The sequence below is a fragment of the Peromyscus maniculatus genome, chromosome 16 (genome assembly GCF_049852395.1).
Source record: "Peromyscus maniculatus bairdii isolate BWxNUB_F1_BW_parent chromosome 16, HU_Pman_BW_mat_3.1, whole genome shotgun sequence".
NCBI classification, from domain to species: Eukaryota; Metazoa; Chordata; class Mammalia; order Rodentia; family Cricetidae; genus Peromyscus; species Peromyscus maniculatus.
The window spans coordinates 58,748,486-58,774,806 of NC_134867.1; the positions used below are offsets into that span (position 1 = coordinate 58,748,486).

Consider the following 26,321-nt stretch of genomic DNA (forward strand, 5'->3'; position numbering starts at 1 on the left):
TCAAACTCATAGTCATCCTCCTGCCTCAGCCTCCTCAGTACTGGGACTACAGGCAAACTCCACCACATGCAACTTTCATCTCTTTTAATCCCTAGGAGAGGATATGTAACTCTACAGAAATCCTCCAAGTGTTTCCCTGAGGGCCATTGTGTGTTCTTGTCAGCCAGATGTGAGAATTCCCGGGACTCTATGCAGGACCCACCCCTGAGGACACCCAGCCACTAAGTCTCTCCAGATGCAGGTGGCCAGGTTCCACCCTACAGAGTGAAAAGCCCAAGTTTGGGATTTGAAAACTCACCAGTCCCTGAACATGAAATCCCACCAATCCCTGGGCTCACCCCACGCTCAGGACTTGAAATTCCACCAATCCCCATCCTGGAAATCTCCACCCTGGAAAGTTCCACCCTACCCCCAAAGAAACCTGATATAATCCCTGTCTTCTTGTTCTCTGCTGCTTCTCTCCCGAGCAGAGGCAGCCACCTCCCTCAGTTCTTTTCCCTCCCAATGAATCTCTTGTGTGAGGTTTGTTGTGTGGTGTGACTTTGTGGTATTCCTTGGCTCCACTGCAAGGATACCTTTCTCTTCAGAACTGTAACAGTTGCATTGGGGATCCTACCCCCCAGCAGAGCTGCAACACACTCTGTGTCCCCACTATTTGTGACGATGTTAATGGCAGATACTGAAATCTCATGACTTTTAATCATTTTTTAAAAGATTTATTTATTTATTGTATGTGCTCTGCCTGCATGTACACTGTATGCCAGAAGAGGGCGCCGGATCTCATTACAGATGGTTGTGAGCCACCATGTGGTTGCTGGGAATTGGGCTCAGGACCTCTAGAAGAGCAGCCAGTGTTCTTTTTTTTTTTTTTTTTTTTTTTTTTGTTTTGTTTTGTTTTGTTTTGTTTTTCGAGACAGGGTTTCTCTGTGTAGCTTTGCGCCTTTCCTGGAGCTCACTTGGTAGCCCAGGCTGGCCTCGAACTCACAGAGATCCGCCTGGCTCTGCCTCCCGAGTGCTGGGATTAAAGGCGTGCGCCACCAACGCCCGGCAAGCAGCCAGTGTTCTTAATGGCTGAGCCATCTCTCCAGCCTGGAATCTCATAACTTGGAGGAACATTTTCTTAAAGGCGAGTGGTGTTTAGTGCTATGTCACATGCCTATTCATCAGGTGTTCATTCTCACTTGTGAAGGGTCTGCCCAGTGTTATTTTTACATTATTTTTGAAGGTCAGATCAAGAGCTTTGGGGATAGTCCAGTAATAAAGTGCAAGCCAAGCTCCAGGTTCTGTCACTAGTATAGCAACCCCATCCCTATGTCCCCAACCCTGCCAAAGAACTGGCTGTGCTGGTTAAGTTTTTTTTCTTTCTTTTTCTCTTTCCTTCTTTCCTTCTTTCCTTCTTTCCTTCTTTCCTTCTTTCCTTCCTTCCTTCCTTCCTTCCTTCCTTCCTTCCTTCCTTCCTTCCTTCCTTCCTTCCTTCCGTCCATCCGTCAACTTAACACAGATTGGGTCGTCTGGGAAGAGGGAACCACAGTTGAGAACAGTGCCTCCATCAGATTGGCCTGTAGGCAAGTCTGTGGGTGCGTTTTCTTGATTACCGATAGGTGTGGAAGGGCCCAGCCCACTGAGAGTGTGCCATCCTGGGCAGGTGGTCCTGGGAGGTATGAAAAAGCAAACTGAATGTGAGCCTGGAGAGCAAGCCAGTAAGCAATGTTCCTCTGTGGTCTCTGCTTCAGTTCCAGATTCCTGCCTTGAGTTCCTACCCTGACTCCCTTCATGATGGACTGCAAAGTGCAAGATAAAATAAGCACTGTCCTTGCTCAGATTGGTTTTGGTTTTATCACAGCAACAGAAACCAAATGAATTCACTGGTTTGATTTTCTGCTGAATTTTGAGAGTTCTTTGGGTATTTGGGATACAAGTCATACTTAGTTAATGAAAATCATCCTTCCGTTGAATTGGCTTCCTGTCTTTATGAAAAGTCCACTGGCCCCGTTTTGTGGGGATTTACCTTTGGGGATTTTTTCATTAACCTGTATATCTGTTCACTTTCCAGTACCACATTGTCTCAAGACCGTGACTTTCAAGTGATTCCTAGAGTACTCCAATTTTGTCGTTTCTCAGTTATTTCTATATTCTACTTCCTTTGACTATCCATAGAAAATGGAAGCTTATCTTTAAAAAAATTTTTGTGGATCAATTATATGGGAACTGGCATCCTTTTCCTTGGTGGGTGTGTCCTAGAGATTGAACCCAGGACATCTTTCCTCTAAGCCAGGGGTTCTCAACCTTGTAGTGGGTAGCAGTTCCAGCTTTGACCCTGAACACTGCCCCTAGTGTGGCAGCAAGAAACTGCCACACCTGCCTATGACCTGCCCCTGGGGTGTGGCCAAAAGGGACCCCTTTGGCCGGGTGGTGGTGGCGCACACCTTTAATCCCAGCACTCAGGAGGCAGAGGCAGGCGGATCTTTGTGAGTTCAAGGCCAGCCTGGGCTACAGAGCGAGATCCAGGACAGGCACAAAGCTACACAGAGGAACCCTGTCTCAAAAAACAAAAGCAAAAACAAAAAAATAAATAAATAAAGGAGGGACCCTTAAGACCCGAGATGCGTATGTGTTTGCTCTCTCAGCTCCTCATGGCCCTGGGGGCTGGATTTGCAGACCAAGTCAGAGTTCCCCAGAGAACTACGCTGGACTGTACCTCATCTCTCCCGGATACTGTAACCAATCCCTTATTGGTTGTAAGTTACCCCTGAAATAAACCTCTTTTAGTTACCAGATAAACTACGTGGAATTGCCTCATTAATTATAGCAATACAACCTTCCTAATGCTGCAACTCTTTAATACAGTCCCTCATGTTGTGATGATCCCCAACCATAAAATTATTTTCATTGCTGCTTCATAACTGTTATTTTGGTACTGTTATGAATCATAATGTTATCTGCATTTTCCAGTGATCTTAGGTGACCCTGGAAAAGGGTTGTTCAATCTATGGGAGTCACAATCCACAGGTTGAGAACCACTGGTCTAAGTCATACTACCACAGACCTACACTCTTAGTTCAGGAATTGATGCCCTAACTACACTGAGTCTGCCAATCTGTGAGTATAATGGACCTGTGTGTTTATTTAGGTTGCCTTTTATTTCTTCACTCAACATCTAGAAGTATTCCTCCTATTGTTCCAATAGCTGCTTCGTTAGATTCATGCTCTTTTAAAACAATATTGTCTTTTTTCTTAATTTTAGTTCCTAAGGGTGTTATTGGCTATTTTAAAGAATGTGGTTTGTTTAGAGTGTTGACTTTATATATTCCAAACTTGATTGACTGATTTGTTAATTCTGGAAGGATTTTTGGAATCCAGGAACTTTCCATATGAACAATTACAATGTTTGTGAATGGGGATAAGTTTTATTTCCTTCTTTCCAATCTCTATAACGTATATTAACTTTTAGTGCCTTATTTCATGATAGAACATTGTGATGTTGACTAGGAGGGGTGACTTAGATGTCTCTCCTTGTTCCTGGTCTTATGGAGAGTAAAACCTCCAGTCTTCACATTTAGTTTGTTAGTTACAGGCCTTTGTAACTGTGTGTATTAGTCTGATTTTTTACTAGTCTGTTTTTATTACTATAAGGAAATACTTGAGGTAGGCTAACTTTATAAAGGAAAGGTTTTTTTTTTTTTGTTTTTTGTTTTTTTTTAAACTCCCTTTTGGAGACTGAACATTTATGACCAAGAGGCCCTATTGGTTTGGCCTGAGATGATGATGACCTGATTAACATCACGTCAGAGCAAGAGGTCATCTTACCCAAAATCCCTTTGGAGGCTTTGGCCTCAGTTCATCTAAGGACTTCCCACTTCAATAAAGATCCCACTTGTCAAAATAGGAACACAGAGGACCAAGCTTCCAACACACTGATGAGTGGTGTGTTTATTGCGTTTGGTTCCTTGCTAGTTCCCACTAAGGATCATATGTTAAACCTTGTCAAATGTTTCTTTTGAACCAATTGATAGAGTCTTTGTTCAGATACTTACTGGTTTTCAAATATTACTCTGGGATAAATCCCACTTAATGTGTAATTCTTTATATTATTGTATTCAGTGTGTGCATTTGCGTGAGAGTTATTGATATATGAGGTTCTTTCTTGTCTTACGCCTTATCTGATTTGTATTTGTGTCATGACGACAGGACAGCTTAGGGAAGAAAGGTTTCTCTTGACTCACTGCTTCAGAGGGTTCTAGTCCACTGTAGCAGGGATGGCGTGGTGCAGTGGCTCAGTCTGTGGACGTGGGAGTATGTGGTGGTAGCGGCTGTTCCCATAACAGTGGATCAGAAAACAGAAAGTGGAGCCCACTGGATTGTTCAGTGAAGAAAGACACTTGCCACTAAATATGGTGACTTGGGTTTGAGCCCCAGAACCCACATGGTGGGAAGAGAGAACTGACTGCTGCAAGTCGTTCTCTGACCTCTACATCTCTCTCTCTCTCTCTCTCTCTCTCTCTCTCTCTCTCTCTCTCTCTCTCTCTCTCTCTCTCTCTCTCTCGCACGCGCGCATGCGCGCACGTAAAAAAATAATTTTAAGGGGAAAAAAAAACCCAGAGAGAATTAGGCTGGATCCAGAGGTAGATACAACTTTCAAAGATGTGACATCCCCCCCCCCCTTCCATCCTACCTCCTTTCTCCTTTGAATTTCTAAGCTTGTTTTGTTTTGGACTGAAAAGGGAAAGCTGGGGGGATTGGCTAGCTGTCATTCCTTCACACGGGACAAGCCTCTGGCAAAGCAGTCTGCCTTAGCAGGCAGGCCTGTGCCACAGGGAACCCTCTTTCTCAGTGTGACTCCTTGCCTGTGCCTGCAGCCCTTGCGTGGTTTGTGGAAATAAACCCACACAGGGGTCCTCTAAGATGGGTCTCGTGACAGTTTAGACTTTAAGTTTGCAGATTTTCCAGTTACCTCTCTCTTATCATATTTCCTAGACATCGGTTCTTTTGAAGTGTGGCGTGGCTTCTTTTCAATGGTCTGTCCTAGGTAATGTTCCCTGGAAGAAAGAACTATACAAATGTCAGATAGGTGACTGGCAGTTTTGAGGTCAGTGTCTTTACTGACATTCAGAGAGGGATGCTGAACTCTCCACTCTCCTCTCTGTTCTCAGACACTGTAATGCTCTTAGGCACATGTGTGTTCGGGCACTCAGCGTAGTGATGCCTTTTCACTTGTGTGAATGGTGAAGGTGTGGGGTTCTTCCTGTGTGGACCTTCCGTTGATCATCGCACAGTCAATGGGGTCTGGAAATGTCAGGATTCCATCAGCACAGAAATCAGCTATGGTGTCGGCATTTGCACCAGTTCCTTGAGCCCTGTCCAGAGGGGACAGGGTGACACCTCCAACCAGTGGTTCTTTGTAGGAGAGGACTCCTGAGACAAGGGTCCCATGCAGACTTCTATGACGGGCCAAAGGACTCCGTAGCTGAATTGAAAACAAACCTACTCTTTGCTGGAGAGAAGCCCATGTCTGTTTCCCATGGTGTGGACTGTGTAAACATCCTTAAAAAGATACTCAAGTTCCAAGGAAGTCATGGCCACCATGAGTCACAAGACACTGGGAAATGAGAGGGACTTCGGAGAACAGCTTTCTTTCTTTCTTTTTTTTCACTTTAAAATTTTTTTTCTATTATCAGCTTAATATAGTATAAATTCTTATCTTAATTGTGAAATGTTTCATTGAGGCTTGCCCAGTAATTGAGTAAACTCAAAACTTATTCTAAGCCACAGTCATCCTAGGGTCCCCCTTGCTATATAGCCTCCCTGGTTCTGTGGGTTGCAGTCTGTCCTTTGCTTTATATCTAGTATCCACTTATGAGTGAGTACAAACCATGTTTGTCCTTCTGGGTTTGGGTTACCTCACTCAGGATGATTTTTTTCTAGTTCCATCCATTTGCCTGCAAATTTCATGTGTCATTGTTTTTCTCTGCTGAGTAGTACTCCATTGTGTATATGTACCACATTTTCTTAATCCATTCTTCAGTTGACAGGCATCTAGGTTGTTCAGGTTCTGGATATTACGAATAGTGCTGCTATGAACATAGTTGAGCATGTATCTTTGTGGTATGACTGAGCATTCCTTGGGTATATGCCCAAGAGTGGTATGGCTGGGTCTTGAGGTAGATTGATTCCCAATTTTCTGAGAAACCGCCCTACTGATTTCCACAGTGGTTGTACAAGTTTGCATTCCCACCAACAGTGGAGGAGTGTTCCCTTTGCTCCACATCCTCTCCAACATTGACTGTCATTGGTGTTTTTGATCGTAGCCATTCTGACAGGTTAAGGTGGTATCTCAGAGTCATTTTTGATTTGCATTTCTCTGATGATTAAGGATGTTGAGCATCCTTTAAATGTCTTTCAGCCATTTGTGATTCTTCTTTTGAGAATTCTCTGTTAGCTCTTCAGCCCACTTTTTAATTGGACTGTTCAGTATTTTGATGTCTAGTTTCTTGAGAAGAACAGCTTTCAATAGGAATGCTGCTTTTTAGCCCGGGGAATCTTTCTTGTCCAGAATCTGCTTGGATGTGAACACAGTGTTAGTCAGCTTCCACAGCCATGACTGCACACCTGAGAGAACCATCTACAGGGACTTGTTTGTTTGGGGGTCACGGTTTTCAGTCTTCCACTCCATTGGTTCTGGGCTTGTGGTGAGGCAGGGGGATGTCGCAGAGACTCCTCATCTCAGAGTAGACAGGCGGGACTAGGGACCAGGTGTAAATTCTAAAACATGCCCTTACTGACCTGTTTTGTGCAGCGAGGTCCCACCCTCTGGTTTCTATGACCAGCTAGGGACCAAGCATTCAGAATTTGAGTGCCAGTGTACTGAGTCTCAAGGTACTGCTCTTGTAAAAGACCTGGATTCTGTTCCCAGCATCCATGTAGGGTGGCTCACAACCACCTGCAACTCTTGCTTCAGGGGGTCTGATATCTCTGGCCTCCAGGAGAACTGCACTCATATGCACATGTCTACATGTAGATACACACATACACCCACTTAAAAATAAAATAAATTTGCCGGGCGGTGGTGGCGCACGCCTTTAATCCCAGCACTCGGGAGGCAGAGCCAGGCGGATCTCTGTGAGTTCGAGGCCAGCCTGGGCTACCAAGTGAGTTCCAGGAAAAGGCGCAAAGCTACACAGAGAAACCCTGTCTCGAAAAACCAAAAAACAAAAACAAAAAAAAAAAAATAAAATAAAATAAATTTAACAAAATCTGGGGTCTGTGAGGGACATTTTATACACAATTATTTGTAGTTATTGGAACTTTTCTTTGTTGCTGTTTGTATGATGTATCTTTCTATCCTTTTATTTTTAAACTGTCTATTTAATATTTAAGGTGGGTTATGTGTATGTGCTTGTGAGTAGTTGTTTTGTAGATAGTGTATAATTTGTCATTAAGTATTTTTATTTGCTTTGGTAAGTTTATATCAAGGGTTATCAAACTATGCCTGGTTATCTTTTGGGGGGGGTTGTTTTTTTGTTTGTTTGTTTTTGTTTTGTTTTGTTTTTTCGAGACAGGGTTTCTCTGTGTAGTTTTGGTGCCTGCCCTGGATCTTGCTCTGTAGACCAGGCTGGCCTCGAACTCACAGAGATCCACCTGGCTCTGCCTCCCGAGTACTGGGATTAAAGGCGTGCGCCACCACCGCCCGGCTGGCAGTTGCCCATCTTATAAATACAGTTTTATCAAAAGATAGTCATGCTGGAGCTGGAGAGATGGCACAGGGTTTAAGAGCACTTGCTGTTCTTCCAGAGGACCTGGGTTTGATTCCCAGCATCCACATGGCGGTAACAATTGTTTGTAACTCCAGTTCCAGGGGATCTGACAGCCTGTTCTTGATCCAGGGGAACTTCATATGCATGGTACACTTAAATACTGCAGTCAAAATACATAAATCCATAAAGTAAAAGTAAATAAGTCTAGAAAAGACAGGCACGTTTGCTTGCTTATGTGTTGTTTTGGTGGCTTTCAGCTACAAAAGCAGAGGCGAACATAATTGCAATTGAGACCATGTGCTAACAAAACCCAAAGTAGCCTCAGTCTGGCCCTCTAAAGAGGAACTATGATCCCTGTCTGTGCCGTGTACATTTGGTATTGGTATGTTTGGAGTTAGGTGCTATCTAGTCTATTGTTTCTTTTACATTTATCCCCTTCGTTCTTTGTTTCTCAATTTCCCTTTTCTTGCCTTATTATTGATCATGTGATAATTTTGTAGTATTCATCTTAATTTTCCCATTTATTTCTTTGTATGTATTTTTAAGCTATTTCTTTTTTTTTAATTTTTTTTTCTTTTTCTTTTACTTCCATTAGTGGTTTTGCCTGCATGTCTGTGTGAGGGTGTCAGGTCTTGGGGCTACAAACAGTTGTGAGCTGCCATGTGGATGCTGGGATTTGAACCCGGGTCCTCTGGAAGAGCAGCCAGTGCTCTTAACCACTGAGCCATCTTTCCAGCCCCCTTTGTATGTATTTTTAATGGTTATTCTAGGAATAGCTTGTATAGCTTAACATCCCGAAGCCTCACTTGCACTACTATCCTATCACTGTTTAATAAAGGACAAAATCTGAGACATTCCCAGTTCAGTCACAAAGGCTGGAGGATGGCAAGTCAGCAGCTGCAGCCAAAAGCCAAAGAAAGCACTGTTGAAATCTTGACTTAAGGGATACCCTAGTCAAGGTCACTGGACTAAGTTGATGTATAAACTTTACATTCTGTTGACCCCAGCCAGTGCAGAAGTAGTGATCACATATCGTCTCGAAGCTTTCCTTCCTCACAGCATGCTGCCCTTATATTGTGGCCAAGAGTTTATGCCTCCCTTTTCCAAAATTTTGTTGCAATAATGCTCTCAGTTCAAGGTTGGTAGATGTTTCCCCAATTGCTGCTTAGTCTGACTGCTGGTAGTTTTCAGAAGTTTGTCCAGGAACTGACCCTTCTCTGGGCTAGCATCTGGAAGGAACAGGTCAACAAACCCTTTTATTTCAAAGACCCTCATAGATCTTGTGAAGTGGTTTCCATTTGTCAGGAAGGCTCTTAATTTCCTTACCCATCCCTAATAGTCAGCTACCTCTGGCAAAGGGCATTTAGTTCCTGATCCATCCAAACCGCCTTCCCCAGTTCAGAGGTTCCACGCTAGCCCTCAGGCTGTTCCGATACTGCTTTTCCCTCCAGTTACTGATCTCTGCCCTCTGAGGCAACCTGGCAATTTGATCCCCTAAAAAACTATGCTTTCTACCCACAGAGTGGTCCTGTTAGGTGGTTTCACTCAGTTAGGCTTCCAATCCCTCTGAGAAACGTTCTGCACTTCTCAGCAGAGAGATTGGGTACAATTCTTCTCTAGGTTTATTTCCAGATATTTATGGTTTTGATCCTATTATGAATGGTAATTATACTTTTCATTTTAAGTTTTTGTTATTGTATAGCTTGTGGATTTAATGCATTTATTTTTATTTTTTTAAATTGCCAATTGGTGGTGGCACATGCCTTTAATTCCAGTACTCGGGAGGCAGAGGCAGGTGGATCTCTGAGTTTAAGGCCAGTCTGGTCTACAGAGCAAGTTCCAGAACAGCCAAGGCTACAAAGAGAAACCAAACACTCTCTAGATTTATTTATTTTATGTATATGAGTGTATGTCCACTACCTGTTTGCTTGGTGCTCAAGGTCAGAAGAAAGCACTGGTCCTCTGGAACTGGAGTTCTCAATGATTGTGAGCCACTATGTGGGTACTAGGAACAGAACCCAGGTCTTATGGGAGAGCAGCAAGAGCTCTTAACAACTGGGCCATCTCTCCAGCCCCACATTTATTTATTAATCCTGATTGTGGTCTATTTTCTATTTCTGTAATCATGTCCTCTCTAACTATATTTCGCATCCTTCATCCCAAGCATTATCCTTTTCTTTTGTGGAACATGAAAGCGTACTTCCTCTCTATCCTTACAGGTTCTGTGGCTGATGAAAGAATTGACTTGACAGGAGACAGATTAACAGGAAAAGCATTATTTAAATTACATGGTTATACATTGTGGGGAGTCCTACAAAACTGTGGCCCTCAAGGGAGTGACCAGACACTGAGGCTTATACATGATCCTGCCCTATAGAGAGGAACAGACTTGACCTAGAAAGTTCGGGGGAGGAAATGGATGGTGTATTAAAGTTGCCTAGTAAGCAGAAAGAGACTGTATGGATATGAGCTGTTTGGGAAGAAGCCTTCTTCCTGGTACACATGTTTACCAGAGAAAATTTCCTTCACTGACGTAAGTTTCCTTTACAGAAGGGAAAATATATTTTGTGTTGGGTAGTTAGAGTTCTGTAAGTGTTGCAGTTGTCTTGGGTCAACACAGTGAGCCACCACCTAGGGAGCAGCTGGCTCTGAATCCCTTTATTTTGTTCCTTGCCTTAATGCCTGTGTGGGGACTCTGGTACAGTGCTAAGTAGAGATGCTGAGAGGGGTCAGCCTGCTAAGGATTTGGAAGGATGAGAAGGCTGCCCCCACCACCCCCATGTATGTGTGCCTGTGTGTTGGTTAGCATGGTCTCACATGGGCCTTTATTGTTTCCTGAGACGTTAAATCAGTCTTTGGTACACTCCAGGGAGGCGAGAGGCCCGAAACTCTGTGTACTTTCGCGTCCTTTGTCAATATCCACTCCTTTGGTCAGATCATAAAAGTCAGTGCTCTTTTTTCTGAGCTGTTGTTGACTAGTCAGGGCTCTCTCAGGACGCAGTAGGCTGAGTGTGAACTGGCTCCCTCCCTCTGTTCCTTTGGCAGGACCTGTGCTGAACACATTGACCAGGAACACATGATACCTTCCTTCCTTCCTTGCGGGCTAGGACCTACTGCTTCCAGTTCTGTAAAACAGAAGCCAGGTCTTTTGACCCTGATCAACGGATGTTGACCTCTGATGCACACAGATACTACAAGTTGCTTTCCTCAAGTTGCTTAGAAAGTCATTCAAACCCCAGTATTAGGAAGATAGAGGGTCACTGTCACCTTCTAGTCTCTGGTGTCCTTTTGCATTCTTCTCTGTGACCCCTCACATGCCTCTTTCAGCTTGTGTGTGTGTCTGGTCTCTAGCAAAGGATTTGAGCCCAGGGTCAGCTGGATTTAGAGGTCAAGAGAATATCGCCTGGATTGGGAGGGGAAAGTTGAGAAGCATTCACTCCTAGTACAGGCAGCTCTTCCATGCCTAAGCTCTCCACCTGGGGGCATCATTCTTCCCTGGTTTTCTGTTGTGTGGGTCCATTATTTTTGTTGTCATCAAGGACTGTAAAAAGTTTCTGTTATGAACTGTAAATGACCCAGGAGGAAAAAACTCATGAATTCATGATCAGTTTCAGCAGCAGCCTCTGCCTTCATTAGCACACTGTTCTGTGTTTATCAGTTAGCTTTCTAATGACCCAGCGTAGGTTGTGGGCAGAGCAGGTGGGGAGGTATGAAGACAAGCAGCAGTGCCAAGGGAGTCTCATAATCTGCAGAATAAGGAGTGGTCACTGAATCCTCCTTCCCAGCTCCCACAGCTGGGATTCCCAGCAACACCTGCAGCACAGCGGGTGGAGGAGGTGAGAAGTGGAGATGGAGATGTTATCACACTAGTGGTGCCTGGCCGGTCTGGATCCTCCACCACAGCTCCAGGGAGGGAGGGAGGGAGGCACAGGCTTCTCCAGCTCCTTCTACCTAGAGGCCTCTCCTCATTGATCCGGGCTCCTTGTATATTTCCAGTCTTTCATCTCTCTGGAGCCTTGCCAGAGGGCACTGGTGAAGGCAGGGGTATGGGTGTGGATGGTAATACTCATCAAGGGGGATTAGAGACCTGCCTTTATGCCACGCCACTTGGTGTGTTCAGAGTGGGCCTGTGTCTGCGCTCTCTAGAGCGCTTTAGACATTCAGTCACCAGGCAGATACGGTTTGTTTTAGCTCTAGCTCTAGCTCTAGCACTCTCTCTCTCTCTCTCTCCCCCCCCCCCCCCGCCCCCCTCTCTCTCCCTCCCTCTCCCCCACCTCTTCTCTCCTCTCTCTTGGTTGGGAGGTGGTTTTTGTAGTCTGAACGCCTAGTCTTCTTGCCCACTCCTCTTGAATGCTGAGATTAAAGGTGTGTGCCACCATGCCTGCTTCCTCCCTCCAGCTCTTTTGCACACGGCCTGCCACACAATAAGTGCTCAACACAGTATCTGGTTGATGAACAGATGTGAAAGGGTAGGAAGGTGGATCGGATTTCTCGGGTCTACAGTCTCACTCTCTTTGATTCTTCCCTTGCTGTGGACCACTCACGTCTAGTTAAACACCACAATCCAGCGGTTCTGATTTCACAGGGACTGTCTCTAAAGCTGCCACCCCCGCCCCCACCAAGGTGTTTTTTCTCCTGCGTAGAGTCTAGTTCCCTCATTCCAAGATCTTCCAGTATCTCTGTCCCAAACCAACCTTGGCAATGCTGTGTGGCAATGCTCCCTAATATGTTTTGAACTCAGCTTGCAAGAATTTTCTTGAGATTTTTTTGCACTAATATTCATCAGGGATATTTGTTGTAGAATATTATCTTAATGCGTGTTACTTTTGTTTTGTTGTGTTTGTTTAGCTCTGTGAAGCTGTATTACTGTGTTTGTCTAAAACACCCGATGGTCTAATAAAGAGCTGAACGGCCAATAGTGAGACAGGAGAGAGAAATAGGTGGGGCTGGCAGGCAGAGAGAATAAATAGGAGGAGAAATCTGGGAGGAAAAAAGAAGTAGCCAAAGAAGGAGGAAGATTTCAGGGGCCAGCCACCCAGCTACACAGCCAGCCACAGAGTAAGAGTAAGATTTACAGAAGTAAGAGAAGGGAAAAGCCCCAAGACAAAAGGTAGACGGGATAATTAAAGTTAAGAAAAGCTGCCAAGAAACAAGCCAAGCTAAGGCTAGGCATTCAGAATTAAAAATAAGCCTCCGTGTGTGATTTATTTAGAAGCTGGGTGGTGGGACCCTGAAAGAGCAAAAACAACAACAGAATTGATGTACAGTTTCTTTGCTGTGTTCTGTATATCCTGCCAGGTGAGAATAAGAACACTACCGCAATGTTTGAGCAAGTTATTAAATACTGGCCAGGATGATGGACTTTGGCCAGGTCCATGCCTGGGATTCCCAGAATGTGGCCCCGAATTATATTAGACAGGGGCTTATAAAGGTGAAACCCACAAGGCTACATTCTTCCCATGAAGAACCAGCCTGCCTCCATCTTAGGTTTAAAAATCAACTTACACTAAAGACAAACTAGGTTCATTCCTGTTTATGATTAAATCTGTTTCTCAAGGATTGGGGTGTGTCCCACCTGTAATCTCAACTGCATATGGTTCTCTACTGACTGTTCCAGGAATGGCAACCACGTCTTTGTGTCCAAAGTTGTTTACAATCATCTTGCAACCCTACCTTTGTTTCGAAGGTTAGATGACCCCTATGACTACCTTGTTGTGACTGCCTTGTTGTGCTCAGCTTGCAATCCTGTCTTTGTTTCAGGAGGTCCTTAGGATTAACTTGTTACGATGTTCTGCTCTTGCAACCCCACCTATTTTGCCCACCAAATTCCCTATTTGGAAACCCTATACCCCTAAGCTGTAAAAACCTTGTCTTCTCACATGCAGTGCTGACCTCTCAAACTCTACCTTAGCAGGAGGCAGCCCATGTACACTAAAACACAAAAACAAAAACAAAAACAAAAAACAAAAAAAACCCTTGCTTTAATTAACGACTTACTTTAATTAATTTGGCCATGATGATTTGGGTCAGTGGTCTTTCTCTTCCCATCTTTAGGATTAACACTCCCCTTCATCCAACCACGGGAAAGCATACATTCTGATGTACTTCCTGCCTTTGTACCTCCTCTCTACATGTGGTCAAGCATATCCTGTCCAGTTAGGACTATCAATCTTGTTTACAGAAGTGAAAACACATGACTTGTTATCTTACATGAACAACAGCCTCGGGATACCAGGAGGTTATCTGTCCTTAGGCAAGTGGGGCTTACAGGTTAGACATTATCTGTCTATCTATCTATCTATCTATCTATCTATCTATCTATCTATCTATCTATCTATCTATCTACCGCCATCACAGTTCTTGCTTGGTTTTAATGTCAGAGTGATGCTGGATTTGTAGAATGCATTTGGTAGAGTTCCTTCCCTCTGTTTTATGGACCAGCTCAAGGAACATTATTTTTTGTTCCTTTTTAAAGGTTTGATACAATTCACCAGTGACTCCATTTGTCCTAAGCTTTTCTTTATTGAGAGACTCTTATTACTACTTCAGTCTTGTTTATTATGGATCTGCTTAAGCTGTTTGTAATTTTGGGTTTAATTTTAGTAGGTCATATGTTTCTAGGTATTTATCAATTTCTTTAGAGTTTTTAGTAGTTTTGGAACTTAACTTTTCAAAGTAGTCTCAATAATCCTCTGGATTTCATTGGAATGAATGAATTATAACATCCCCTTTTCATTGCTAATTTTATTAATTCTGACCTACTTTCTCTTTTGGTTTGATTGGCAAGGGATTTGCCAATCTCTGCTTTTTTTTTTTTTTTGCCCCAAAGAACCATCTTTTTTATATTCTATGTATTGTTCTATTAGTTTCCATTTCATTAATTTCTGCCTTGGTCTTTTAAATTTTCTTGCTACTTAACATCTTTCCAATTTGGCTTGTTCCTGTTTTTGTTTTGTTTCTTTCCTGAGATTTTGAGTTACATTATTAGGTTATTTTAGATCTCTCTGATATACTAATGTAAGTTCTCATAATTACAAATTTTCCTCTTAGAATTCCTTAGCCATATCTCACACGTTCTGGTTTTAGTGCTTTGATTTTGATATGATTCTAGAAAAATTTAAAGTATCCTGTCTGTTTCTTTCAATGACTTAATGATTCTCCCATTTCTTCATTGAGTTTTAGTTTGGATGATCCATCTAAAGGTGAAAGTGAGATCCTGAAGTCTTCACTATGATTGTGTCAGGACCTAGAGGACCTTCTGTGACCATTAGTGTTTATGACATGAGAGGAAAAACAGATTGCCTAACAAACATTGAAAAAAGTTATAAACCAAATTAGGTAAATGTATGAGGGGGAATAAGAAATCGAAGTTAAAAAAAAAACTATGATAAAGTAAAATTATCACTGAAAGTATAGTTAAAATATAAAAAGAAAGTTAAAGGGCAAAAGGAAAAAAAGATGAAATATTGGGGAGGATTCTTTCTGAACCTTTGAAAACGGGATTTCCACCTGTAAGCGGGCAGGAGGGACATTCGAACTTGTGGACCCTTGTTCCTATGAGTTTTCACTGCTATAGAGCCTGTAGTAGACAAGTGTCTAGTGCCTGCCAGAGCTGTCTTCACTTTAGTAGCTTCCCTTCTTTGCAGAACAGAGGTCACTGCTAACCACACCTCAGTTTGCAAATCTGTGGGCTGGGCAGGCTCTTCCCCTCTCCAGACTCCCTCGTTGTAACCTCTTGAGATAGCTAATGTTCCATCCAGCATTGGGGGTGTCTCCCAGTGCACTGGGAGTGTTGGAAGTAACCACAGCACTGAGGTCTGTTCCGGTGACTGTTTTTGTACTGTCAAATCCTTCTAGATAGTGTTGATCAGCCTGCTAGAGTGATGTGGCTATGAATGGTCTTTGGGGCCTCAGAGGTCTCAGGCTATGCAGCAGTGAATAATAGAGGACATACACATTCACTGAACTCAGCCTTAGAGCAGTCAGACTGCATAGGTATTCTCAAGTGTTGAGGTTTGATCCCAGACAAGAGGGAAGCCATCTTCCCTTATCTACTTCAGTGCCGAGGTGAAGTCTCCTGCTGTACATACTGTTCTGTTTGTCAGCATCAGGCCCTCCTGATCTGTTTATCTAATTATTCTGTAACAATAAAAAATTGGGAGTCAGATATTATGATCAGAGAAGTGGGGGAAAAGTGACCAACAACTTCCTATTCTGTTCCTCCATCTAAAAGGACAGAGATTCTCTCTAAGCCCCTCCCTACTACTTCCTGTTTCTCTATCTGTCTTCAGCCCTCCAAAACCTCTATGGTTAATTTTGATCAGTTAATAGTTAGCTCCACCTTCTGATTCAATACAAACTTTATTGGCAGTCTTGGGAGCGTCACACAACACCCCCCTACTCTCCACAGCTTCCTCCTAAGGCCGTCTCTTATCCCGGCACAGTGTCAATACTTGGGATTGGCTTACTCCCAAGCCTGCAGGATAGCTCAGTTTTGAACAATACGTTTTCTCTCAGGAACCCGTGGGCCTGGTGAAGTGACTCGGCATTTAAGATCTCTTACTGCTTTTGCAGAGGACTCAGGTTCAGTTCTCAGCACCTACATAGTGGCTCACAACTTCCTGTAACTCCGGTTCCAGGGCATCAAACACCTTGTCTGGCCTCCTCAGGCTCCTGCCCACATGTGATGTACACAAACTCATGAAGACAAACACACATGCGCATTACATAAATATTTAGACAAAAAGAGGAAGTGTCTGGCCCCAGCCCTCCACTGCTGACCATCTATCTCACTTGAAGCCATTGTCTCGTCAAAAACCACAGCTGGATTGGAGGCTTATCGGTGGGACTGCAAGTGTCTGTTCACCAGGCCTGTCTGGCTCACCTTTTGGGGGAGGCTTCCCCTTGGTCTCCCTCCGGGTGCTTCAGGATCAGACTCCTTCTGGCTTTCTTCTGTTGATGCCCTGCCCTGTCTCTGCATGTTGTTCCAGCTGTCTGCTGACTCTGAATTTCTGAGGCTTTTTCTCTTTCTTTGGGATGGAGCCTATTTTTACTTATCAGGATGCTTTTCTTCTATTGGCTCACACAGAGGTGGCTTCCAGTCTGCTATCATACCCCAGAAGTCTCAGTTCCTGTCTATTCTCTCAAAAGTGTATCTTAAGCATCTACTCAAGCTTCTGAGAGGAGGTTCCTTGTAAATTTTTCTGCTTGCCTCTGAGCCTTAGGCAAACCGTTGTCTTGCCTGTTCCAATGGCTTGCATCTTCCCATGACTTTGTCACCTGGCATCTCAGGGAAACCTCTTGGAATCTCCTAAGCCACATCCAATTTTCTCTTTGGCATAAGGCACAAGGTACCACTCACATCTGTGATCCTAGCATTTTTAAGGATGAAGGAAGAGAACTGTCACGAGTTCAAGGCTAGTCTGAGCTATATTATGGAATTCTAGACCAGCCAGGACTACTGAAGAGACCCATCTCAAAAATAAATCTCTTTGGTAGCACTTGGTCATGGCAATGTTGGGTATCAAGCTGAGTACAGAATGGGAGTCAATCAATGTTCATGTGACTTAAAATTATAGCAACAACTCTGGGCCATCTCAAGCAGAGACAGGTGTAGCTGGAAAAAATCTATACTTTGCCACGTGGCTCGTGGCTTACCGGTATCTTTACATCTTGCTTCTCCTGGTCGTGGCTTGCAGCGTCTGCCTTGCCTCTCCCTTCTCTTCCCGTCTATCTGTTTGGATTTCCCGTCTGCCTCTAAGCTGCCTTGCCATAGGTCAAATGACTATTTATTAACCAATCAGAGCAACACATACAGAAAGACATCCACAGCACACAGGGAAGCAGGAGCAGTAACTAGGGTGGGACATGAATTAAGTCAAGGCTGCAGTGGTTCCTAGAGGGACAAAGTTGGCGAAGCTTGTGTGGAGTCATTTTATTGCATCAAATGGGTCTTTGGCCATGCTGCCATCACTCGACCTTGAAGCAGGGCCTCTTCATCCCTCTCTAAGGGCTTCCAAACGCAGTATGAGGAGTATGCAGAGGCAGTTCGCCAGCAGCCCGGGTGTCACCGTTGCTTTGCCCAGCTGCGTACAGTGCTGCAGAGCCCACATCCTCTGCTGGTGTGGGTACCAGAGCTTGAACTATTCCGCCCACCTGGACAAATATGAAAGCTGAAACCATGTAAATCACCCAAGACCAGGGCAGGGTGACCCAAGATCAAAATCAAACAGGATGTGTTGAGAGCTGGTGGGTACTGCTTACGCCTCCTGCTATAGCATGTGGTTTCAGTGCCATAAAACACAAAATGCCACCCTTTTTATTGAAAGAGCAATGCATGGTTAGAATTTTAAAAATTAGAAAACAAAAAACCATCCATATCCCATGGTTTTCTAATGTACACCTATGTATCTCCTCCCTCCCTCCCCTTCCCTCCCTCCCTCCCTCCCTCCCTCCCTCCCTCCCTCCCTCCCTCCCTCCCTCGCTAAGCACTGTCATCCTCTCTGCTATTCTCACTGCCCAGGATAATTTAAGATGGAATTTACCCATATGACTAGGGTAATCAGAGACCAAGGTAAACCTCAGGGATGGACATTGCTGATGGCCATGGGGAAGTCTTCACTGGACTTGTGAGGGCAGAGGAGTTGACATGGCCCTGGGCTAAGCTGAAGGAGGAGTGTGGAAGAAGTCGGGGACTCCCTGGAGTTCACTGTGTATGGGCCACTTTCCCATCCCTCCAGACTGCCAGACAGCCCCCAGTAAACGTCTGTTTCAGTGTTCAGTGTGGTGGTGGGAGGCTTGTGTAGAAGTGAGATGTCTTCACCATTTTATTGAGACTCAACAGGAGTCACATGATGAAGTCCAGAAACAACACTGTTCTTAATAGTGATTTATGTCTGTGCATACCACTAATTGCGTCGTGGTCTTAGTTGAGTTGGGGTGCTATGACAGAACACCATAGCGGAGCCACCTCTAGTACCAAATCCAATTTATTTATGAATGAGTCAAGCCTGAGGAGATAGGACAGCCGGTCTCAAATGTTCTTCTCCAAGGATAGGGTTCAGGGCTACTTATGAGCCTAAAGGGTGGGGCAAGGTGATTGGAGGTAAGGAAAAGTGAAGTGATGGGTGGTCTTCACATGCATAGTGAAACTCCATAGCTCATCACAGGACACATGGTCAGAAAATGGTGGCACTAGCATGATTAGTGGGTGGAATTTTTTATTAACTTTTTTTTTTCATACAATACATTTTGATTATTTTTTTCCTCCTCCCCCAACTCCTCCCAGATAACCTTCCCACCTCCTTACCCACCCAACTTGGAAGGTGGAATTTTTGGCCCTTTGACATGAAAGTCACACGTGGCCCACTGCACAGACCTGGGTGGGGGTTGGCAGAGAGGCAGTCCAGAAGACATTCTGATCAGGAGTGGCGTGTCAGAGGATTTACATGGCAACACTTACTATGGTCGGATAGTATTTTGCTTAACTATGTGGCTTCTAAAGGTGGTAAATTTTAAAGTCAACCAAGAGCGAATCGAAGCAGAGCATATAACTAAAAGCGACAGGAGTGGTTTAAATCTAAGTAATTTATGCGCCGTAACCCATCGGGAAGTAAGAAGCAGATGGACTGCTGGTCGTTGGGAAGGTGGATGAGCTGTCTGTCGATTGAAGAGTGACAATCGGCGGGGGAAGGAATGAGCCAGAGCTAGGCTGGCAAACACAGATTGGGACACTTACCTGCCACATCCGACCGCTCCACTCAGCTTGAAGAAGCCAGAAAGATCATTGTCCTAATTCTCTAATGGCAGTTAGGGTGACGTCTTCAAAAAGGAATAAGGGCAGAAGATTGAAATGGAACAACCAGTTCAGAGATGGCCTTGGTTCATGTCCTCAGCCATAGGCTGAAAATGCCCTTGGCCATTTCTGGCTGAAGGCCAGAAGTGTCATGTTAGGGGACTCTGATCTCTGGCCTTAAGCTAGGATAATGATGAGAATAGGAAGGAGAAACTGGTCAGGCGGGGCAGGGACCCCTCTCCTCAAAGCAGTAGTTCTAGGAACGTTGTTGCAGGAGGCAGGAACACCTGAAGGGCGTCTGGCTCCTGCTGTGCTCTCCTAAGTGAACCCTTCCGCCCCAGTGGTTCTCATCCAGTGTGTCACGGCTCCCTGGGAGGTCATGCATCAGACATTTACATCACGATTCATAGCAGTAGCAAAATTACAGTTATGAAGTAGCAACAAAATAGTATTATGGTTGGGGGTCACCACGGCATGAGGAACTGTATTAAAGGGATGCAGCAGAGAGGGTGGGGAGAAGTCATTTGAACCCCTTGTGCCTTTGAGGGGCTTGGCTAGGGGGTTGGGGTGGCTGGGGTGCCTGGGGCTGCCAACAGCTCCTCCATGGCTGACGCATCTGAGCCTGGGCTGAGCCCCTGAGAGGATCCCTCTTGGTGTGCCCTCCAATCTCGGCCATTCACTGTGTGAACAGAGATCCTGTGGGACTCATCCTGTTTTCCTTGATCCTTGACCAGCAAATACTTGTAATCTCACAGATGAAAAGGACATTCCATGATTAGACTCCAACGTGGACGAGCTTGGCTAAACAGTTCTACAGCAGAACTTGATGTATTTAGTGCAATCCTAGAAAACTTCTGTTGCTCGAACAGGAATCTTAAATACTGAAATGTTGCCTTCTCTCCTGGCAGTTCCTTCTGCTGTCTGGGGGAATGAGATGCGGTCAGGAGACCTGGGCCTAGACTGGGAAACTGGCCCCTTGCTAAGTTCCCTCTGGAAGTGACACCTGCCTCCGCTGCAAACCTTTTCTCCTCCCAGTGGTTTCAGTGCCAGGCCAAACCCGTTCTGCAGCGTGCTTTTGTCCCTTCCGGGGACTGAGCGGCAGCAGCTTGCCAGGACTTTAAACCCCACTGGATTCTTTCATTACTCAAGCGGCTCTTTTCAAAGCCTTTCAGTAGACCATAGAATTAACATCTAAAAAGACATAGCAGCCAGAACCCTGGGGACCTGGCCAGTGTGCCACCCATGCACCTCCTGACCTTCCTGAGGTCGGTTTGCAAGAGGAAGGGGCTTTGCAGGTGGGGAAATGGTGCCCCTGAGAGACAGGGAGCAACCAGGCCAGGTAGTGGTGACCTGGGTCAGAGCCTGAGACTCCTTCTCCCTGTTTTCTTCTCTTTCCTCCTCCTCCTCCTCCTTTCATGTTCTCTCCTTTGCTGAGTAGTTCTCATGGGGGGGGGGGAGATTAAAGGCCTGCCCCCCCTTGCATTTCACACTTTCTCTAGCTCAATTTAGTGCTGGCAGCTTCCTCCCAATGCTGGAGGAGAAAAAAACCCAGAACAGGGAAGTCAATTTTATTGTTTTCACTCTTAAATGTTCAGTCACTTTAGTTCAGTGTAAACTATATTTGAATGTACAGTTGCTATTCATTTTCATTTTGTGAAATACCAGACAGCGGTTTTCTTTAATGGAGCAAGGATAATTTGGGGGTCATATTCAAAGATCTGATTAACCAGGCCTCAGTTTGCCACTCAAGTTGGGGCTTTCTTCTTTCATTCTCTTTCCAGCCCTGTGGACTTCCTGGAGGAGGTGATTGTGCTAAGGCTAGGGTAAGAGGTGGGGTGGAGGAGCTGAGGGTGTTCTCTAGTAATCTATCGTTATCTTGAATTTAGTCCCTGGCCTTTCTTGTACTTCAGGTCATCTCAGGGAAATCTGGCCACTGTTCTGTTGGTAAAAATGAAGGAGGGAGGAAAGAAAAGGGTCGTTCCTTCATTTCTTCTCTTCCTGAGCTGTTTGGGTACCAAGGTCTCATCATGCTGCTCCTAAAGTTGTGGTCTTAGAAGTTAGGAGTCTGGGAGAGGAGAGCCTCCCTCATGCTGGGGCCCTGGAAGGGCGACAGGAGTTGATCTTTGCATGTGCAGGTTTCATCAGAATAGCACGTTGACGGGGTGGAGGTCAAAGACCTGGGGGCTGGAGCGTGACCGAAAGCCGCCGTCTCCCTGCGGTGTCTCTATCCCAGTGTGTGTTGTCGGCAGCATTGGGAAGCCTCGGGAGCAATGCAGAGCGTCGTGACTGCAGTTCGTGGGGGCCCAGGAAACCCAGAGTGATGGTCACAGGACATGCTTTGTCCTGTAGAGAGTTGCTGCGCATGGCTGGCCAGATTATACTTGCAAATGTGCTCCAGCGTGTTGGCAGCAGTAGGGGACATCAAGAGCACCAACAGTGTGGCCTTTGTCCTAATGATGCTGCAGGGAGGGGCGCTGGAGAAGAGCAGATTTGGGGAGCATGGCTCATGCCAGGCAGTGTCTGCCACATCTGTGGGAAGGGGACTCCCAGTCTGGGCTCTGGGTGCCTTTCCTCTTACTCTTTGGCCCTACAGTAAAATTCCACATCAAAGCGTTTGCTTCGCTGGGCTCCTGTGGTGCAGCCTGGCTTCCTGGTGGAGGTGTCCCTCCTCCTCTCTCTCCACTGACCTCCATTTCTCACGGTCACACAGTTTAACGTGGGCCATCGGGCTGCAGCGGGATGTCACCTTTGCTGCCATCTTCTCAGCCCCTCTGAGGCTCCGTCTCTGTCCTAGAGACAGCTCAGCACTGCTTCTCCTGGACCGATCCTGGGGTCTACAGTCACTTGGGTTTTTCCTGTTCTCCCGCTGGCTTCTGATTCTCTTTCTCTGTTACTCTTTCCTTGTGTTCTGGCATTCACAGAGACAGGTTCAAATCCCGGTCGTGTCAGGGAGGCCCGGAGTGAGGGAAATGCTCGAACCCCAGAACCTGCTCCACTGGGGGAAGATTAGACAGATCAATATTTACAAAATGATTCACATGGAGCATTTCACAGAGGACATGCTTGATGCATGCTGGCTTGTGTTACCATCAATCACTTCTCATTCTGCTGGCTGCCCATCTAGTCCCTCCTGTGTTCTGAGCCCCCACAGCCCCAGAGAGCTGTATGTGCTGCAGAGCTGGTGAGGAGGAATCCTGCTTGTGTTAACTGAGTGTAGAGTCCAGGATGACTACCAAGAGAAATGATGCTGCTTTCTGCCCTATCCATTCTCTCTGGGGAAAGTTGTTGGCTCTGTGTGTATCTGGTGGCCTGGGAGCCTGCTTCTGTTTGAGTCTTCTCTGAAAGATACACGGTGGGAAGTCCCTCTCCAGTGTCTTCCAGGGCTGTGCCATTCTGATGAAGGGAATGGGATTCGCTTTAGGAAGTTACCCACCAGCCTTTTTATTTTAGGCATTCTTGTAGGTTTTTTTTTTTTTTTTTTATTATTATTGTGGTCAAATCACAAAGCTATGTAGCCTGGTATTTCTGGTATTGGACTCTGGAGCTGCCATGCTTCCAGCCAGCTGAGCTGTGAGTTCCCCACCTTAGTAGAGAATCGATGGGCTGAAGCACTGTGGCCTTCGGGGAACCCCAGCTTCCTATTGTTGGCGTGAGCCAACAGAGGAAACATCTCTCTGCTCATTCAGCACAGCCTTTTGTGTACCTGCCCTGCTGCTCTGGGATCTGCCCTGACTTTCAGGGTGCCCCCTCCCCCTCCCCCTCCCTTCCCTTATCACCCTCTCCCCTTCCCATCTCAGCCAGAAGAACTATGAGAGAAAGATTGGGTTTGCTGCTGTGGTCCTTCAGAGGGAGGTGTGTGACAGGGATGTGGCCAAACACTAGCCAGGCTCCTCCAACTAGGTGCCCCATCTTTGGACATCTCCCCAAGAGCCTAGTTTTAGCAAGAATCTTGTTAGGTCAGCTTAGCCGGAATCAGCTGCCGCTTGATAATCAATCATTCTGAGTGAATGCTGGCAGCTAGAGTTCTGCTGGACCAGTGCGGCCAGGCTGGATGATGGACCTAGGTATAATTCTCCGCTGTCCCTTGTAGTCGGACTTGAGACCAGTGTCCTTCCCAACGTTGCACAAGTCCTAAAGCAACCTCCAAAGTCCCGAGAACTCTGAAGATCATTCATTGTTTTGTACATGGACAGACCAGTTGCAGCCTGCCCCGGAAGGTGGTGGTTGCCAGTGTGCATCATCTGGCATCCCGAGCACACGGGTGAGTGACAAGAGACAGTACTGAAACACGTAGGTTTACCATAAGGGGAAAGATAGTCATTCCTTTTCACAATCCCAGAAGGCAGTCAAACCCTTGAGGCTTACATCAGGGGCTGCCAAGTTCACCTCTATAGGACTTGGTCGGTAATGGAGATTCGTGAAGTGTCTCTGGTGTCCAGTAGGCAGCAACGAGGACCTGGGAACACACGTTCTGTAGAGCAGCATTCGCCAGCTCCACTTACCCATGGGCCTTTGGGAATTGTCGGATTAAAAAAAATTACTGTTATTGTGTGTGTGTGTGTGTGTGTGTGTGTGTGTGTGTGTGTGTGTGTGTGTGTGAGAATATGTGCTGTGTGCTGCACTGTCTCAGATAGTGTTAACTTTCAATCTTTCAAACCAGGGACAAATGGCTGAGCAGCCTATTTCATATATCAAAGTGGACCTGGCCTTCAGGTTCTCTCAGCTTAACCCAGTCCCTACCTGGTACAGAGCATGGCTAACGTGCCCAGCCCTCTACCCTGAACTCTCCAGCCCAGTGGCTGGGCTGCCCTTCCCCCGGAGGCTCTTCCCTATGTAGTCCAGCCATTTTGGTTACCTGCCCCTTTTGTACCTTTGGCCTCCTGGCTGCTGCACCTGGCTCCCTCTCTCTTGTCTCCCCCCATGGCCCAGCTCAGCCTGGTCATGTCCATTCTGGACTCTCCCAGATGTCTCTGCCTCTACCTATACTTTCCCTTTTGTCTACAATAAACTTTCTTTTTCACCTTACCTAGGACAGTCATGTCCTTTCCTTTCCTTTTCTATTTTACATTCAGATCCATCAGCTGTGGGTCCCATAGAGTCACCAGCCCTACCTTATATCTGAAACCCTAGACTGCCTGGCTCTGACCTTGGCAGTGGCCCAGTCAGGAAAAGATGGTATAACTCACCTTTATAAGGGCCACTCAGAGCCAGGCGGTGGTGGTGCATGCCTTTAATCCCAGCACTTGGGAGGCAGAGAGGCAGGTGGATCTCTGTGAGTTCGAGGCCAGCCTGGGCTACCAAGTGAGTTCTAGGACAGGCTCCAAAGCTACACAGAGAAACTCTATCTCGGAAACACAAACCAACAAAACCAAGGGCCACTTAGGTTATAAGCAGGTGCTGTAGGCCCTTCCTCAAGGTCTCTGAATTACACAGGCCCAGGAGTACCTGCTTTGAGTCCAGAAGGGTATATCTAGAGGAAACCCCTGTGCTGGTTGGTTTCAGTTAATTTGATAGGAACTAGCGTCACCTGGGAAGAGGGACCCTCATTTGAGGAACTGCCTCCATCAGATTGACCTGTGGGTGTGTATATGGGGCATTCTCTTGATTAATAATTGATTAATAATAATAAAAGTGAGATGTTCCAGACCACTGTGGGTGGTGCTACTCCCTGAGTAGGTGGCCCTGGGTTCTATAAGAAAGCAGCCTAAAGAAGCTATGGGGAGCAAGCCAGTCAACAGTGTTCCTCTGTGATTCTGTTTAAGTTCCTGCCTCCAGCTTCCTGCTTTGAGCTCCTGCCCTACTTCCTGGGTGACGACTGTGACCTGTAAGCTAAAAAAACCCTTCCCTCCATCAAGTCTTGATGTTTTATTACAGCGACAAAAGGCTCACTAATCCATACCTAAAACACAGCTTGGACTAAATCATATTTAATAAATATAGAAGGAGAGTAGAAGGGTGTGGGGGCGGGGGGGGGGCAGGGGGTAGGGGGAGTGTAGCGAAAGGTTTTCCTGTCTTGCCCAGCCCCACGGACCCTGCAGCCACTTATAAAATAATCATTCAGAAGCTTATATTAATTAAAACTGCTCGGCCATTAGCTCAGGCCTATCACTGACTAATACATTTAAACTCAGCCCATTTCTGTTCATCTATATGTTGCCATGTGTTCCGTGGTTTTACCTGTGTGCCAGTACATGCTGCTCCCTGGATGGCTGACTGGCATCTCCTCCTCAGTTCTGTTTTTCCTTCCCAGAATTCTCCTTGTCTGCTTATTCCACCTCTACTTCTTGCCTGGATACTGGCCAATCAGCGTTTTATTTATCAGCCAATCAGAGCAACACATTCACAGCATACAGAACACCCCACAGCAGGAGAGAGAGGCAGAAAATGTTCTGGGTATCTCCATTTGTCAGTACACGTGTGGGCTTAGTATCTCAAGGTGGGCGTGGTCTGCAGGCCTGGGGATTCTGAAGACAGAGTCAAAGTCACCATGCAGAGGTTGCTTTGCCCCTTGGCCACTGGTGTGCATTCTAGGCTTGCGGACACCATGCTGCTTTCTCCCACTGAGGCAGGATTTAGGAAACGGTACAGTCAGGTTTCTTTGTACAAATACTTTGCCAGCTTCTGCTGTCCAACCTACTGGGGTTTTATTGTTCTCATTTAGTTTAACACGTCCTCCTCCCTTGACTCCAGGTCCTTAAAATAGAATTTAATGATGTTTTCATAGCACCCTTTTCATTGCCCGCATTTAGAACTTGGAAGCAGAGGACATTTTATTA

General features: G+C 45.7%; 2 long non-coding RNA genes across 2 annotated transcripts in view; one reads left to right on the plus strand and one right to left on the minus strand.

The window, feature by feature from the left end:
- Positions 1-26,321, plus strand: part of LOC121823259 (uncharacterized) — a 67,699-nt gene that overhangs the window by 3,171 nt on the left and 38,207 nt on the right. The window lies entirely within an intron of this gene.
- Positions 19,228-26,086, minus strand: LOC143268921 (uncharacterized). Its single transcript, XR_013045137.1, has 2 exons — positions 25,723-26,086; positions 19,228-22,540 (listed from the first exon to the last, which is right to left on the minus strand). It is a non-coding gene; the product is annotated as an uncharacterized LOC143268921 (long non-coding RNA).